The sequence below is a fragment of the Protopterus annectens genome, chromosome 12.part0 (assembly GCF_019279795.1).
Source record: "Protopterus annectens isolate FY-2018-M chromosome 12.part0, PAN1.0, whole genome shotgun sequence".
In the NCBI taxonomy this organism is placed as follows: domain Eukaryota; kingdom Metazoa; phylum Chordata; order Ceratodontiformes; family Protopteridae; genus Protopterus; species Protopterus annectens.
Window position 1 is genome coordinate 1,523,176,702 of NC_056746.1, and position 18,616 is coordinate 1,523,195,317.

The 18,616-nt window shown below is 39.6% G+C and overlaps 1 long non-coding RNA gene across 1 annotated transcript in view; it reads left to right on the plus strand.

The window, feature by feature from the left end:
• Window positions 1-18,616, plus strand: part of LOC122817271 — a 165,437-nt gene that overhangs the window by 86,369 nt on the left and 60,452 nt on the right. Inside the window, exon 3 of the long non-coding RNA XR_006367189.1 lies at window positions 18,479-18,532. This is a non-coding gene — a long non-coding RNA (uncharacterized LOC122817271). The remainder of the gene's footprint in view (window positions 1-18,478; window positions 18,533-18,616) is intronic.

Sequence of the window (18,616 nt, forward strand, 5' to 3'; positions counted from 1 at the left end):
GTTGCACCACATCATGAGCATGTCATAATGCACACATACACACACACACACACACACACATATCTATATATATATATATATATATATATATATATATATATATATATATATATATGCCTATCTGCAATGACAAAGCTAGCATTTTGTGTTGTGCTGCAAGTCTGGATCACAGACTCAGCTTTCCAGAGAAATGGACAGACTCCCTAAATGCAAAGGCTTTCAAAAAATGAAATTGTCTTAATATGTAAATAGTTTTCACTAATTAAATAATTCTACAATTACACAATTTATCTAACTTAGAGTCTCATGGAAATCATAAACTATCCCAACACTCAGAGACTTCAGGGTAATACGCTAATCCCTGGTAGAAGCCAAACCAGTCAGTTGCATGATACACACACATTGCTCACTCACACATAAAGGCCATGCAGAGGATCACATAATGCACAGTTTGGGGATGCACCTGGAAAAAAAGCCATACATGCACAGGGAGTACATGCAGACACCATGCAGAAGGCATAAAGGTCACAAAACAAACTGCAGAAACACATGTTGAGAGGCAACAATGCCAACTTTTCTGTCACAGTCTTGTTTTTTTCAAAGAGAACTTGTTTTCATCTTACAGTTACAAAGAAAAAAAAACGGTTTAGGAGCACAGGGCTTTCTTCCATTAACCTCCTGTAAGCCTAGGGCACAGCAAGATTTTCAATGTCTTACTTCTCCCAAGCACCACATATTTCCCTCCTCCCCAGCTTAGAAGTTAGTGAGTAAGTGACAGCACATGTCAGTGAAGGAAAATGACAAGGCGTAAGTGTTGTCAGTGTACAACAAAATGCTGCAAAGCCAAAAAAAAAAAAAACAGTTTGTCTATGGTATCTTATTCTCATGCTAACAAAGCCACTGCAGAGAAATATGGACAGTGGAGGGTCAAGCCAAGGACAAAGTAATGACGGTATCGGAGGGGTTCCTTATTACATTCTCGAAGACGTACTTACCTGAATACGTAAATGCCGACACGTCTTCATCGAACCATGCAAACATGGATCGTCCTGAAGTGCGAAATCCGAAACGTCGACTCCTCATGGTCGGCCCTTCTGTGGTATAGCTTCGTAAGGTAAGTGTGCGATAGTTACGGACCTTATGGTTAGGGTGCGGGTTAAGGTACGTGCATAGATGGTAATGTATGTGAGATTCAGTGGAAGGTTAGATGTAGGGTTTTGTTACGTGTATGTGTGTGGATTATTTAGTTTGTTTGGGTATAGCTTGTTAAGGTAAGTGTGCGATAGTTACGGACCTTAGGATTAGGATGCAGGTTAAGGTAAGTGCATAGATGGTGGTATATGCAAGATGTAGTGTAGGGTTAGAAGTAGGGTTTAGTTTAGGGTTAGAAGTAGGGTTTTGGTTAGTGTATGTATGTGTTTATTTAGTTTGTTTGGGTAGGTAGTATGCAGTGGGCGGTGGGGTGGGACAACTATGACGGTTCGCGCTTTTGAATTTCGTGGTTTAGGGCATTCGGTGTATTTGTGGTTCGCAGAATATGTATTGGCGTTTATGTATTCGGTTAATAGGGCATTCGAGCTTTTAATATAGATCCATCTGAGGCAGCAGTGAAATCTTACCTGTGTTGTATAGTCTATGTGTTAAATACATGACAAGATGCTCCTCATCCTCTACCATCTGTGGCAGTATGACTCCCCCTACCCCCCATGAAGGGTGCATGCATGCAGTCACCTGACGAGTGAACTCTTGCTTAAAGTTCTGAGTGGTTAGGACTGAGTGTGCATGAAACAGGAGAAGTTTTAGCTCTTTTCTCAGTCATCCAAAACAAAAGAAATGCAAACAATAAAATGCACAAAAGAATGTCCTATAGCCGCTTGCTAAGCACAACTGATTTTATTAACTCAATCTGGTACCTTGATCTGACATCACATCAACTCATGCTATTTTTGTACAGGGAAACCTAATCAATTATTAACACAATTCCATGCATTTTTCACATGCTGTAATCAAAAACAGATATATTCTATATTAAATAATAAGTAGTTATAAAACTGTATTTTTACATAAAATAAAGATTTATATAACTTAATTTATGAATTCACTTCCTGATTTTAACCCCTGAGATATAAAGTCCTATAATTCAAAATTATTCTGGTTTCCAGTTCCAATAATTCACCTAAAAAGTTTCCACTCCTTGGTAAAAAAAAAAAAAAAAGGTTTGGCCAACACAAAAGAGAGGAACCCTGTTCTCATGCCATTGTGCTTCTCCAAAAAATGTTCAGCAAATGGGCTATTCTTATTTATATGTCTAATGTCACCCAAGAGCTCCATAATTTGAAACTTAACCCTTCTCTAAGTTTGACCCAAGAACCCCTTCAGAAATTCACACCTTCTTTTTTCGGCTGCTCCCGTTAGGGGTCGCCACAGCAGATCAACTGTTTCCATTTCTTCCTGTCCTCTGCATCTTGCTGTGTCACACCAACCACCTGCATGTCCTCTCTCACCACATCCATAAACCTTATCTTAGGCCTCCCTCTTTTCCTCTTACCTGGCAGCTTCATCCTTAGCATCTTTTTCCCAATATACTCTGCATCCCTCCTCAGCACATGTCCAAACCAACGTAATCTTGCCTCTCTGGCTTTGTCTCCAAACCTTCCAACCTGGGCTGACCCTCTAATATACTTATTCCTAATCCTGTCCATCCTCGTCACACCCAGTGCAAATCTTAACATCTTCAACTCTGCCATGTCAAGCTCTGACTCCTGCCTTTTTGTCAATGCCACTGTCTCCAACCCATATAACATAGCTGGTCTTACTACATGCAGACAGCAGTTCAGAAATTCACAGCAATATCCAATAATGTACACTGTGAAGACTGGTAGAGAAGGGTGAAGGCTGCCAGCCTAGCCAGATAGAATTGTGCATAATTCTGGCATTTGTAAATATAAATGTAAGATACAGGTTTGTTTCTTAAATTAAAGAAAATACTGCAAAATATTGAACTTCAAGATTGTAGCAACATTGCCATCTGCTGTGTGGAAAACTAAGGCAAGCATTTCAAATCTTTCTTTTTCCAAATAATTTTTTATTTTCCAAATAATATAATGTTTAACAATACAATCATCAATAAACAAGTATTATAAACCTTTATATACACTATGTACCATTGACCTGAACCAAAGAGGGAAAAAAAATAATAAAATATATGAAATTAGTAACAAAAATTTATAATATTCAATTAATAAAGTTACACATTAATTATTTAGGGTTCATTTTTACTATCTCAATAAGAGTTAAATTTTTTCCCAAGGATTGTTTGTCCATGTTTTAGGTGAAATTCTCGATTCCTTCACCTTGATTTCTAATGTCACTGTTTCTTCCATCAATCTCAAGAATTCTTCCAGAGTAGGTTCTTGTGAAGACTTCCACTTTCGAGTTATACATTTCCTTGCCACAGCTAGTATGGACCAAAGTAGGTATAGATCTTTTTTATTCATTCCAATAGTATTATTAACATTTAAGAGGACTAAAGATTTGGTTAAAATAAAGGTATCTGTGAATATAGCTTGGATAAAAATAGTAATTTCTTCCCAGAATTTTTTTATATTAATACAATCAAAAAATATATGAGACCAATCAGCTTTACAGTTTAAAGAACATCTCCAACAAATGGATTTATCAAGTGAATTGAATTTGGCTAGTTTATCAGGTGTAATAAATGCCCTGCGAATATATTTCCATGTAAATATTTTCCAGACTTGTAAATTAAATGTTAAGTTAACAGAGCATAAAAGATTTATTTTACGCTCAGTTGATAGTTTAGTGTGGCATCCTTTAGCTATGAAATTCCAATATCTTGCATTAGAGTTAGTTTTATATGTTATCAATATTTTGTATAATTTTGAAATTAGATTTGTCCAATTATAATTGTCGTAAATAACTTCAGATATTCGACTTAACAAATTTGGACTAGTTTTATAAGGAGAATTAATAATTTTACTATTAAGATCCTTAACATATGATAATATGCTTTGTAGTATCAACCAATCTGCTGATGGAATGTCATATTTATTCTGAATTTGTTGAATGTTTAAAATTACTTGACTCTATACAATGTTGCCAACAAGTGAAGTTTTTCCCCTCCCATCTAGTTAAGATAACATTATGAATTTTATTGAAGAAATTATTTATAGAAATAAAGGGTATTATCAAGTCTAGCCAAATCTTAATAAGTTTCTGTGTGATCTCTGAACTCTTGAATAGTACTGTGGTATAGTAGTATTGTCTTGTGTTTTTAGTATTTATTATTAAATATTTTTAAAACCTTTTAACTGTGGCTGGTTTATGTAGAGATAACTTAAGCTCTAGAGTACATTGCATGCTTTTAAGTTACCCTGTACTAAGTCCTTCACATAAGCCTTGATTGCTTGGTTACACTACTTATTGGATAATAATATTGCACAGTAATAACTGGACACCCTTTTAAGGGCCTTTGGGTAGCTGATAATTATTAGCTGGTGGTGGCAGGAATTACTACCATATAGTCTGGGTATAGGGGCACAGCTGGAGAATCTGTGTCAGCCTTCCCCAGGAGTGTCTGTGAAGTTGTATAAATACTTATCTCAAAGTGTGTGTGTGTGTCAGCTACTTGGGCAGGGAAATGATGCACTGGTTGGACAGAAAGGGTACTGGAGGTTAGCTTGCCAGCTAGACCGAGATCTGGACCCTATAGCTGTGTCAGTGGGGAGTCTTATTGGGGACCTGGAGAGCAAGGGAGCAACCAGCCCCAGACTGACTGTGATCTCTGTGTGCTCTTATGGGAAATTGTAATTTACTGTGTGTATTTGTTATTCCTTTCTCCTATATGAGACGCCCTCTCTGGTGTTAGTGGTGAGGATTGAGGCTCCTTGATTGCTGGGCCACAGCACGGGTGTCACATATTAATTGGTGGCAGTGGTGGGCTCCACTTCACATATTAATTGGTGGGCATTAGTTGGATATCCACATCACATATTAATTAGTTGGCAAATACTAATTGGCTTGTAGTGGTGTGGGTAGAGTGAATCCTGTAGCTTATGTACAGTGATTTCTGAAGGTGATTTTTACTCTGAAACAGCCATGCAGTGAATATTCAGAGTTCAGATCACAACTATTTTATTTCTGTTGTTAGCTTAGTTAGTCAGGGTGAGCAGGCAGCATGTCAGCAGAGGAGTATGGAAAGCTGACAAGGAGTCAGCTGGTGGAAATGTGCCAGGCTAGGGGACTGGTGCATGGAAACCTAAGGTAGACCTGATTGCAGCCTTGGTTACAGCTGCATTAGAAAACAGCATCCAGGAGGACAATCAGACTGGCAGTGGAGATAAAATATCCTCGGAGAATGGACAGCTCAACCTTTCTGCGAAGGACAATCAGACTGACAGTAGAGATGCAATATCCTCAGAGAATGGACAGCTCAACCTTTCTGCAGTGGATTTAAAAATCCAGCTGGAGCTAAAGAGACTTGAGTTGGAGACCAGGCGCTTGGAGATAGAAGCCGAAGAAAAGGAGTGTCAAAGGAGGCATGAGAGGGAAATGCTGACTCTTCGCCAGAGTCATGGAGGTAATGGGGAAGGGAGTAACTGGACCTCAGAAGCACAATAGGTCAGTAAATTTCTTCCGCAATTTAAAGAGGGGGCTAATTTTGATAGTTTCATTCATGCGTTTGAGAGGGTATGCAAACAGTATAGTGTTGACCAAAGGCTCTTGGTACGGTTCCTGACCCCCTTACTCCATGGGAAAGCTGTAACTTTTTTGTCAAAAATGCCTGACACTGTCTATTTTGATTATACTGCTGTAAAAAAAGTATTTTAGAATGTTTTAAGCTAACACCTGAAATGTATAAGAAAAAGTTTCGTAAGCATAGATGCAAGACAGATGAAAGTGTGTGTGAATATGTTGTTGAACTGAGCAATTATTTTTATAGCTGGGTGAGTGGATGTCAGGTCACCACTTTTGAAGGGCTGACAGACCTTTTGGTGAGGGAACAAGCCCTTAGCACTTTGCCTGAGGACATGAGGATCTGGTTAGCTGATAGACAATGTGCTACTTCAGATGAGTTGGGGAAGAAGGGAGACCTATACCTGGCAAGTAGGGCAGCCCTGCACAGAAAGAGGACCCCCAGTACTGCTCATGGGTCTAAAGGAACCCATGGTGGGCAGCACAGACTGCCCCAACAGAATCTGCCAGTAGCAAAGGAAGGCACTAGTGCAGGTACATGTCCAGGAGCTAGGTTTAAATGTTTTGAATGCAACCAGTGGGGCCATGTGACATACAGGTGTCCACGGAGGCAAGGTGGGGAACCAAAGTTGAGGGAGCCAGTAAGTGGGAAAGACAAAATGCCAATAGTAGGTTGCCTTGAGACAACAGGGGTATGGGACTACCATCCTGCAGATGTCCTGAGAGGGAAGGATTTGGATGAGCCAGTACCATGTGCTTATGCAGTTACATGCAGTCAGGCTAGGAGATAAGCATGTGGGTCTGGTAGCCTGGGGGAGACCCAGACAGATTGCATACTTACAGCCAGGACTGGTGAGGTGGTTACTTCAGGGAGGGAGATACTCTGTAGCAGTGAGACTGAATGTGAGCCACAGCTGCTTGTGGGTACTGATGCTCCCTTGGACAGAGTGACTGCAAAGGTAGAGGTGAATAGTAGTACCCAGGCTGACAGTGAGGCACCACTGTCAGAGGATGCCAGACTTCCTGTGGTAGCTGGGAAGGGTTACAGGGAGAGAGTTAAGACAGACTCAGCTCTCAGACCCTACATTGCAAGGCCTGAGGCAGGTAGCTAGGGAGGCACCTGATTCTCAAGGGAAGGAGGAATCTGTGTACTGGGACAAAGGGTTACTATACAGAGAGTGGACCCCTGAGGGAGGGCTACAAGGTGAGAGAGTACAGCAGTTGGTAGTGCCTAGAGCCTACCATATGGCACTTCTAGCCATAGCCCATGATATTCCCTTTGCAGGTCATATGGGCATAAAATGTACAAAGAGGCATATTATGCAAAACTTCTATTGGCCTGGAATTTTCAGAGATGTAACAGGATACTGCAGGACCTGTGAGCAGTGCCACAAGGTAGGCAAGGCAGGAGACAAGGTGAGAGTTCCTTTAATGCCTTTGCCTGTGATTGAGGAGCCATTTCAGAGGGTAGCTATGGATATTGTGGGTCCTCTGAGTACCCCAAGCTCCACAGGGGAAAAGTATATCCAAGTGGTAGTGGATTATGTTACACGATACCCTGAGACAGTGGCTTTGTCCTCCATTGAGGCAGAGAATGTGGCAAATACTTTGTTAGAGATTTTCAGCAGGGTGGGTTTCCCAAAAGAAATACTGTCTGACAGAGGTGCCAATTTCATGTCAGACCTGCTGGCTTGTCTGTGGAAGTCCTGTGGGGTGAAGCACATGAAGACCACCCCTACCATCCCCAGACTAATGGTCTTGTCGAGAGGTTAAACTCTACAATCAAGTCCATGCTACGGGCATTTGCAGATCAGTTTAAGAGGGAGTGGGACAAATATTTGCCCCATCTGTTGTTTGCTTACAGAGAGGTTCTCCAGGAATCCACAGGTTTGTCATCCTTTGAGTTGCTGTATGGGCATAGGGTGAGGGGACCTCTAGATTTAATTCAAGATGAGTGGGAAGGTGAGTGTAAGTCTCACAAGGAGTCTGTTGTGGCATATGTCCTAAACCTCAGGACAAGGCTCAGGGAACTCATGGGCTTGGCCCAGGAGAACCTGGCAGAAGCCCAGCATCAGTAAAGGTGTGGTATGACAGGAATGCTTGAGCTAGAGAGTATGCTGTGGGGCAGCAGGTAATGGTTCTCATTCCTGTCAGACACAACAAGCTGCAAGCAGCTTGGGAGGGTCCCTACAATGTGGTAAGAAAGGTAAGTGATGTCAACTACATGGTGGAGCTGCTAGTCAGATGGCAGGGGTACAAATTGTACCATGTTAAAATGATGAAACCTTACCATGGTAGGGAGGCCCTTGTGCTGAGCATTTGCAGTGGATTGCAGGAAGAGACTGAGAGAGATCTGGGGACTGATCTCCTCAGTGAGGCTTGGCCTGACACCTCAGTGGAAGGGGTAGCAATATCCCAGCAGCTATCTCCTACCCAGGTTCGAGAAATCTGATCAGTGTTGCAAGGATTTGGGAACATGTTCACTGGGAAACCAGGGTGCACCCACCTGGTGCAGCACCAGGTGGATACAGGACCCCAAAGGCCTATTAGGCAGCCCCCTTAAAGGGTGCCTGAGAGAGTCAAACAGACTCTGAGGGAGGAGGTACAGGAGATGTTGGAACTAGGGGTGATTCAAGAGTCAAAAAGTCCCTGGGCCTCCCACTGGTGCTGGTGCCAAAGAAGGATTGCAGCACCAAGTTCTGTGTGGACTACAGGAAATTAAATAGTCACACAGAGTCAGATGCTTACCCCATGCCTAGGACAGATGAGGCCCTAGAGCAGATGGGTGGGGCTACGTATCTTACAACCATTGATCTTACCAAAGGTTACTGGCAGGTGCCCTTGACTCCCAGTGCTAGAAAGAAGTCAGCCTTTGTAACTCCTTTTGGCTTATATGAGTTCACAAAGATGCCCTTTGGGATGATGACTGCCCCAGCAACTTTCTAGAGGCTGGTAGATCATATCCTAGCAGGTGCAGGAGGGTTTGCCCTAGCTTACCTAGATGATATTGCCATCTATAACCATTCTTGGCCAGAGCACTTTCAGCATATCAGGGAGGTGCTGGGCAGACTACAGAGGGCAGGGTTGACCATTAAGCCAAGCAAATCTCAGGTGGGTATGGCAGAGGTCTGTACCTAGGACATAGAGTGGGGAGTGGTAAGATAAGGCCAGAACCTGCCAAAGTGGAAGCCATTCAGGCATGGCCTGCACCTGTTACTAAAAAGCAGGTGAGGATATTCTTAGGGACAACAGGGTACTACAGAAAGTTCGTCCCTAGTTATAGTACCATAGCTGCTCCCCTCACAGACCTGACAAGGAAGAACAGGCCGGATAAAGTAGTGTGGACCCCAGCATGTGAGCAGGCATTCCAGAAGCTTAAAGAAGCTTTGGGAGGACCCCCTGTGTTAGCCAGTCCACATTACAGAAAATAATTTGTTGTGCAAGTGGATGCTTTGAACCATGGGGTGGGGGCTGTACTTAGCCAGATTTCTTCAGAGGGAGAAGAGCACCCAGTTGTTTATCTCAGTCATAGGCTCCAACCCAGGGAGGAATGCTATGCAGCTGTAGAAAAGGAATGTCTAGCCATAGTGCAGGCATTGCAGAAACTTCAGCCTTATCTGTATGGAAGAAAATTCACTGTAATGGCAGATCACAATCCTCTAACATGGTTAAACAGAGCCAGCCAGCAAAATGCCAAGTTGCCAAGATGGAGCCTGGGGTTGCAAGCATATGATATGTCAGTGCAGCACTGTAGTGGGATTAGCAATGCTAGTGCAGATGGGCTCTCAAGACAGGGAATGGGGTAAGATATACTCAGATAGACCTGACCCTTTCAAGCGGCATTTCTCAAGGGTCACTTGAAAAACTAGCTTGAGTTTTCCGGGGGGGGGGGGAGGTGAAGACTGGTAGAGAAGGGTGAAGGCTGCCAGCCTAGCCAGGTAGAATTGGGCATAATTCTGGCATTTGTAAATATAAATGTAAAATACAAGGCTTGTTTCTTAAATGAAAGAAAATACTGTAAAATGTTGAACTTCAAGATTGTAGCAACATTGCCATCTGCTGTGAGGAAAACTAAGGCAAGCATTTTAAATCTTTATTTTGAAGTTAACATTATTTCAAATCTATCCTTTTATCTGTAGAGCTCGAAGTCAGCCTGTCTGGGCTAGCACATTATTTCTATTGTTTTAACTTAAGGAATAATTACTAGAGTGTACATGTGAAATGTCTTTTATTGTTGTAGCTTCCTGAGCAGATGTTAGACTGTTAAATAATGTAGCCTGTTGGCCTGGGAACTCCAGACTAAGTGTCAAAGAAATGATGTAATGGGAACTAAATGAGAATGATGTAATCTGGGAGTGCCCAGCATAAATGTTTGTTAGTGATTTTAAAAACTATTGCTGAGAGAGAGAGACTGTAAGCATATTGTTCTTAGACATTCAACTCAGCACTATCTTATGCTCTCTTTATGTAAGTAGTATGTTAGAACTGTGTCTTCTCCTAAAAGTAGCTAGGAATTAGAAAAGATTAGACTAAGTGTTTTTCTGTTATGTCAGAACTGTACTACTGAATTATTTTAAGTTTCTGTGTGATCTCTGAACTCTTGAATAGCATTGTGGTGTAGTAGTATTGTCTTGTGTTTTTAGTATTTATTATTAAATATTTTTAAAACCTTTTAACTGTGTCTGGTTTATGTAGAGATAATTTAAGCTCTAGAGTACATTGCATACTTATAAGTGATCCTGTACTAAGCCCTCCCAATAAGCCTTGATTGCTACTATTGGATAATAATATTGCACAGTAATAATTGGACACCGTTTTTAGGGCCTTTGGGTAGCTGATAATTATTAGCTGGTGGTAGCAGGATTTACTACCATATAGTCTGGGTATACGGGCACAGCTACAGAATCTGTGTCAGCCTTTCCCAGGAGTGTCTGTGAAGTTGTATAAATACTTATCTCAAAGTGTGTGTGCGTGTGTGTGTGTGTGTGTGTGTGTGTGTGTGTGTGTGTGTGTGTGTGTGTGTGTGTGTGCGTGTGTGTGTGTGTGTCGGCTACTTGGGCAGGGACACGAAGCACTGGTTGGACAGAGGGGGTACTGGAGGTTAGCTTTCCAGCTAGGCTGAGATCTGGACCAGTGGGGAGTCTTATTGGGGACCTGGGGAGCAAGGGAGCAACCAGCCCCAGACTGACTGTGATCTCTGTGTGCTTTTAAGGGAAATTGCACTTACTGTGTGTATTTGTTATCCCTTTCTCCTACATGAGATGCCCTCTCTGGTGTTAGTGGCGAGGATTGAGGCTCCTTGATTGCTGGGCCAAGGCACGGGCGTTACATACACTATCCCCAAAAATTCAAACTAAAACGTCCGTTGGAAATATAAGACCTACCATTAATTTTTGTGCCATGCAAATTTATAACTTTAGAACAAAGTATATAATGCTCACATGCAAACATACCCACCTTATTATATTGTTTAGACTGTTTTACAAAATCAAAACTTAGCAATTCCTTTAAATTGCTAAGCCTCTTAATAGAAAAGAGTCAAATATTTAGGAAAACAGGAAACCTACTTATTCATCATTAGCAATAATATACCAGTGCTAGAAGAAAACTTGGTATATTTAGATACAAAAACATTATCATATCATTATCCACTTTATCCACAGCCAGTTCTCTAACAATATTTGGCACTTATTATCGCAACCATCTTCCAAACATGTCACTCCTGATATATTCACATGTGGTTGAGGTTCAGACAAATTTATTAACGTGATGTTGTGAAATGTGATTCTTTCCAGTGTTCTTTATTTTTCCTTTACAGTTTGACATTTAATGTGGGTAGTAATGAAAACAACAATGGTACAGCACCATCACATTTAAGGAGGACAACACGACATGTACTTCCACAGCCATCCTAAATTTTGTTCTGTCCATGAATATTTTCCGATGGGAAATGTACATTTATAACCTTTTCTGAAATGGTGGTTTTCCCCTACATGACATGAGGTAAAAGTTCACTGAACTGTACTGTCAGTGATGTCAACATATTGAGTGCATCCATACACTTTAAAGGATGCCTCAGAGGTCATGCATGTCCTGTACTCCATTACAGAGTAGGGATGCACCCCACCCTATTCGTGAAACCATGTCAGCGATGGGTAAAGTGCACTGATGCACATATTTTATTAACATTTTTTCTTTACCGATCTGTTTTACACATAATAAATGTAGTAAACTTCTCATTCATTGTGTTTATTACTCCAAATTTCTGTAATTCCGTTTTCTGACAGCTGTTTATTGCAGTTGGTCAAACCAGTACATACAACCGTGACTTGCATGGAACCAGGGTGTGACAACATTTTTTATTTCCAAACCTGTTTTACACATAACAAATATGTGACAGTTGTGTTTCACTGTGTTTATTAGTACAAATTAGTACAAATTTCGGTACTTAAATTATCTGCGACTGGTAAATTGTGGTTTGTCAACAGTGTATGTTAAACCGTCAGATGTTTAGAAGGTGGTTGCGATAATACGCAAGTACCCAGCATTTCTACTATACTGTGATACCTCCATTGTCTTTCTAATACTTTTCTTTCAACTTCCCAAATCTGCACATCAGAATATTCCTGGGATTTAAGCCTATCTTTCATCTTAGTCATCTCTATTGATCTCAAAATCACATCAGAAGTATTCCCCACATGGTAGTGAATCAAGTCAAATGGGAGGGGTGCTGACTAGTTGTGTATAAAAAATTATTAAGTGCAGTTTATTTTCTATAAATTTTTAAAATAACCCTGTTCCCAATGTTAGCATACAAAATAACATCCAAATAATTAATCAACTCCTTGACACTTCAAAAGTTAACTTGAACCAGGGAAATTACCATCCAACCTCTAAAAAATAAAAAAAATCTCTCCACATTCTCCCTACATATAATAATTAAATCATCAATATGCCTCTTAAATTATTACATTCGTAGAAAAAAAATCCCAAGTAAGGTTTATAAATTTTCTCTCAAAGTCACCCATATATAAAATACCGTACATGGAGGCAAACAAAGCCCCTACGGCTGTTCCTTCGACTTGCAAATAAATTTTGTTCTCAAAACAAAAGGAGTTGTGGGTCAAACAAAATTATAATAGAGAAGGCAAAAAGATGTACAAGGACCTTCATCCATAAAGTTATAAACTGCCTTCAACCCCCATTTGTGCTGTATATTAGTATAAAGTAAAACAACATCCACTGTTATCCAATAATAGTCTTTCAAACTAGCTCCCTCACAGAAACTATGAGATCTTTGGTGTTCTTAATATGAGATAGAACACAGTTTGTTGCAACATGCAGAGGATTTGGGGGTCATATCACTTGTGAATGAAAATAACATCTCTTCACATCAGCCTACTGCATGCTACTCCTCTGATTTGTACAGGCATGTGCATTCCAGCATATAGCCATAAAGCTAAAACCTAGTTCTCCATAAAGGTGATGGGCATCACTTCTTGTGAGCTCACCTCTCATCTCTAGGGGAATAAATCGCCACAGGATTCTTGTCCCTGGAAGAGGAAAAAGGTCAACAGCGTAGTCAAAGGGAAAGCCTAATGATCAGAAGGAGACGGAGGAAAAATTCACTGCCAATTTCTGAATGCTGCTGACAAATAAGGTTCATATGATATACCTTGTGTATTTTATGGAGATAACAAAAAGGCTCCTAATAAAGTTATATGTTATGATAACTTTTAATTTCTGATGAGTGGATTATATACCCCAACAGTTCTTTTTTGTTTCTGCAAATTGCTTAACACATTAAATTTACAACTTATTAATTATGTGTATTTTATGATTTAGCCATTTATAAGACCAGTGTGGCATTTTGTTAATTGTTTTGCCCATTTAAAGGCAGTTACACAGTGTACATTGTGCCCTTTAGTCAACAATGTCAGTATTACACTCACTTTTGCTCCTGCTGCAGTTAAGTATGTTTGACCAGTGCTTGTGCACAGAAAGTGATCAGTTTGGCTCACATACCTGCAGAAACTGCAAATAGGAGTTTTGTAATCATAAGTGCCATTAATTCCTGAATTAGTGTTTGGGTCTTTGGACTCAAAATAATCCTGATACTTTTTCCTCTTTAAAATATAAACTGTGGCCCTGGTTCCAATATTTTAGCAATCTGTTGCTGTTTACTATAACACAGTTGTCTTTCACCATTTTGTGGATTTCTTTGTGATATGAAGCAAAAGTTATAGCAATACTCCTTTTTCTGACCATGGTTTCTGGGTTAACAAAATCAAAATGCACATTACTCAGCACCTTTCAGACATCAAACACAAGGTTAACAGAAATGCACTAGTCAAACAACAGTATGGAAAAAACTTGTCACAGCTCTTTCAAGTTCCATATCCTCAGTTGTGTAATCCTAGCCCCACTCAGTGAGAACAAGAATGACTCGGTTGAGAAAAAGGAGCTCAAATGAAAAATGTGTTTGAATGCATACTGTGAAGATAGGTGAAGGCTGCCAGCCTAGCTAGATAGAATTTGTAGATAATTGTGTAATTTGTAAATATTAAAGTAAGCTACAGGGTTGTTCTCTTAAATGTGAAAAGACTGCATTGGATATTGAACTGCAAAAATGTAACAACAGTGCACTCTGCTGTAAGAAAGCTAAGTCAAGTACTTTATGACTGTCTTTGATGTCAAAATTCAAAGCCAATATGTCTAGAGGGAGGCATCTTGCCTATTGTTTTAAGACCAGAGTTAAAGGCTACTATTTGCATGTATAATTTATTTTATTGCTCTGCTTCCTGAGCTGCAAGATCAAAATGCTATTAACCTCTGAAAGCCTGTTAGCCTGGGAACCAGAAAGAAATGATGTAATCTGAAATGAATCAGTGGTACTGTGTTATCAATTTAAGAACAGAAGGAATCAGAGCTTTAGAGCATTTGTCTTGAGAACATCCAATTCACCAGATCTCTACCTGTGCCTAGATGTAAGTAGGATTTTAGAACTGTGTTTTCTCTTAGATATAGGAAATAGGAAGATTAGACTAGTTTGTTTTTCTGTGATGTCAGAACCTTTGCTACTGTATTATTTTAAGTATTTCTCTGTGATCTCTGAACTCTTGACTAGTACTGTGTAGTAAGACGTATTGTCTTGTGTTTTTATTATTTATTATTAAATATTTTTAAACCTTTCAATTGTGGCTGTTTTGTGTAGAGATAATTTAAGCTCTAAGAGTACATTGCATGTATAGAGTGATACGTACAAAGTCACTCCAAATAAGTCTTGACTGTTTGGTTGCACTTACCATTGGGATAATAATATTGCATAATATAATTGGACACCCTTTAATAGGGGCCTTTGAGTAAAAGAGGCACAGCTGGAGAACCTGTCCCAGCCTTCCCCAGGAGTGTCTGTGTAGTTGTATATTATCTCAAAGTGTGTGTGTGTCAGCTACTTGGGCAGAGACAAGAAGCACTGGTTGGACAGAGAGGGTGCTGGAGGTTTTAGCTTGCCCACTAGGCTGAGATCTGGACCCTACAGCTGTGCCAGTGGGGAGTCTTATTGGGGACCTGGAAAGAAAGGGAGAAACCAGCCCCAGACTGACTTTGATCTCTGTGGGCTCTTAAGGGAAATTGTACTATACTGTGTGTGTATTTATTATCCTTTTCCCTATATGGACGCCCCTCACTGGTGTTAGTGGTGAGGACCGAGGCTCCTTGATTGCTGGGCCAGTGCATGGGCATCACACATATAACAAACCAGGGCTCAACATCAGCTGCTCTATTAAAAGTGTCCTGGAATTAAAAAAAACTTATTTATAGGCTGTACCACTAATTGAAATCTCTGTAAAATGATGTCACAGAGATTAGTAACAATTTCCAGAACAGCCCCAATCTTTTTTTACAAGCAGCCCCTCCTGTTTCTGATGTCTCTCAATCAACAAGGACCATTCCATTCCAGTTCAAACCATGCCCCACCACTAGGTCTTTACTTTGAGTGCACAAGAGGCTTCTAGTCCTCTTTGGCTAGAGATCATCAGAAAAGGAACAGCTGATAAAGAGAAGAACACCACAGCATTTGGGCACAAGAGTTCCATCCCCACCAAAAGACTTGCTTTAGCCTGGACAACTACCTGGAATTGGGGCTAGGAGTGTGTATCCAGACCTTCATGGTAACTTAGCACTCACACTTTCATTCCTCTTTTCCATCTGCTCACTATGAAATCTGGTAATAAATTATCAACCTAGATTTTGCTCCTGCTTCATCCTAGTCATTGTTTGCCTGCCCTTTCAAATACTATGTTTTTCATCAATGAAAATTCACAATGCTTCAGCTTTAAGTTTTAATGAGAGAAGTAATATCTGAAATATCATTAGGTTTAACAAGAATTTGAATACAGAGTGAATGTGTTACACATTTATATTGTTTTAGCCATAGTTTTTGTTCATTTCCTTCTCTAGGAATACATGTCAAAGAAAGATCTGACACCTATAAGCACCCCTGGGCCCCATAAAAGTGGGCCCCACAAAAGTCTTTGAAGGAAAATATTCTTATTCCACTACAAAATGGGTAATTACACTTACACAAAAGCCTGTGTAGCAGGTATAGCCTCATAAAAGCAAGCTCCATCCATCCTCTGACCAAGAACATTAGGGACTGGACTCTAACAGGGTTATCAGACACTTAAAAGCAGGCTTCACAATGGTCAATACACTAAAATGTCATTTGTTTTTCTTTTTTTAGCATGACTCAAAATAAGCACTTAAAACATTGATATCGTAAAGAAAAAAATAATGTGTCACCAAGAACCACTAAGCTTAAAAAACTGTGCGGCAGTCAACTGATTCCTACTTGAACTGGTGTAATATACGTCAGAGGGATAAAAACATACCAGAGTTTGCAACTATATAATACATTACAAGCTGACTGTCCCCCCCCCCACGTGTAAATATTGTGACCTATTACGAATACCAAATATCAAGTCGTAGGAACATGATAAGTTTCGTTTTAGATTTTTTCCTCTGCTAATTAGAAAACTTTATACTAAGCCTGTCTGAATCTGTAATTGCCATGCACTGTGAAGTTTTGGCAATGTCAATTCTTAACAAAGGAGTTTCAGTTGGGAATGAGTGAACTTAACACCATCCTGCAGATAAAGGACCAGTTAAAAGACCTCACCTATAGAAAAAAAATTATGCAAGTTAAGGAGTAAAAGTCCCATCCAATATGAAAATACTAAACATGACCATCACAAATAAGGCTAAGCACTACTCGGTTTGTACCAACTGCTCCTCCTTGTTATAACCATAAAAGAGCAAGCCTTAAGCTACCTTTTTCATAAACTTTTTGGATGTGATGAAGTCTAGAAGATGAAAACACTATTCCAAATAAACCTTTGAAGAAAACTAACTAAAGGCAATTTTTTTCTTAAATTTGTTAAAGCTTCTACTGATTTAAGAACTTCTGAATGGAAGTGAAATATTTTCATATAAAGCTTCTAGCAAGAAGCAAGGGTTCATTTTCAATAGAAACCTAGCACTGCTCTCAACTTAAACCCCATGGATAAAAACAGTACACCATTATCATCATTACTTATTAGACACATTCCAATCATCAAACTTAAAAGCACACGTTTTTTATTTCAAACCATGCAGGAATGCTTTTTCAGTGCAATTTCCAGCAAGTGTTTTGAAGTCGCTATATTGTCTGGTAACAGTTCTATAAGTTCAGAGGTATACATTAGGCATGTAGTCCAGAAGATATTGTGAAGCCTAGCCAGCCTGTCACTATAAATGTACATTTATATATATATATATATATATTTACATATATATATATATATATATATATATATATATATATATATATATATATATATATATATATATACATGCATTTCCTTTGACCGTATGGCTCATTAGCTAGGACATTAGTCCTGTAATGGCTTGAAGTTCCTGTCTTTGTACAGCCTCTTCTGGGTTCACTGCATATATATACAACAGAGCTGAGCAGAGGAGTATGAAAGAAGGAAGGAAATTATCAGGAAAAAAAGTTGCCATGCTAAAACTGTTGAGGAGGTCAGCCAAGCCACTGTCACAGCAGTGTGCTGGTGCCTTGGCCACACTGCAGCTAGTGTAACATACATAGGCAGAATTACATCAATCTTAACCTGCCATTTCTCCCATTTCATATTGTAGTAATGATATGCTATTACACCTTTGTTCCATTCAGTGATTCCATGTTGCATCTGTAATGGTCCGTGTGCTATCACATCAGCCAAGGAATGGCCTTATGTTATCAAGCACCATGGAGGGGAAGGAGTGTAAAATTTTAAATGGCAGCAGTAGTTTATTTCTCTGCAGCAAATGTATGAATAGCTCAAACAAATATAAGGATGCATGCTGTCAACAATAGGTGCCAAATGAAACTTAATCTTAATTTTGTTCATTTCTTTACTTTATCTCTCTGGATAAGCAATGCTCCCTGTAGGGATCTGAACCTAGAATATAGGTTACAACCAAATGTATGAATAGTTGTAAGTGATACTGGAACAGTTACTGAAATTTACTGCAGTGGCTACTGTGATCTGCATTAATATGTCCATGATTAATATGCCACAGTTTTTAAAATATCACAGAGCCACAGAACAGCTTCAGATGTTATAGTGCTGATTGATATAAAGCTAAACTTTCACTTGATTATTATTACACAGTTGTTATTTTGGATGACTGATGGATTTTTTTGTTTGTTTTTTACTAATAGCACATCACCAACAAACATAGAAGAAAGAGTAATTCCATGCTTCCAAATTTTAAGGTAAGAACAATCTTTGCTGTCAATGAAATAAGATATGGTAACCATAACGTGGTGCATTGCCAAACCAAAATGGAACCTTTAAGA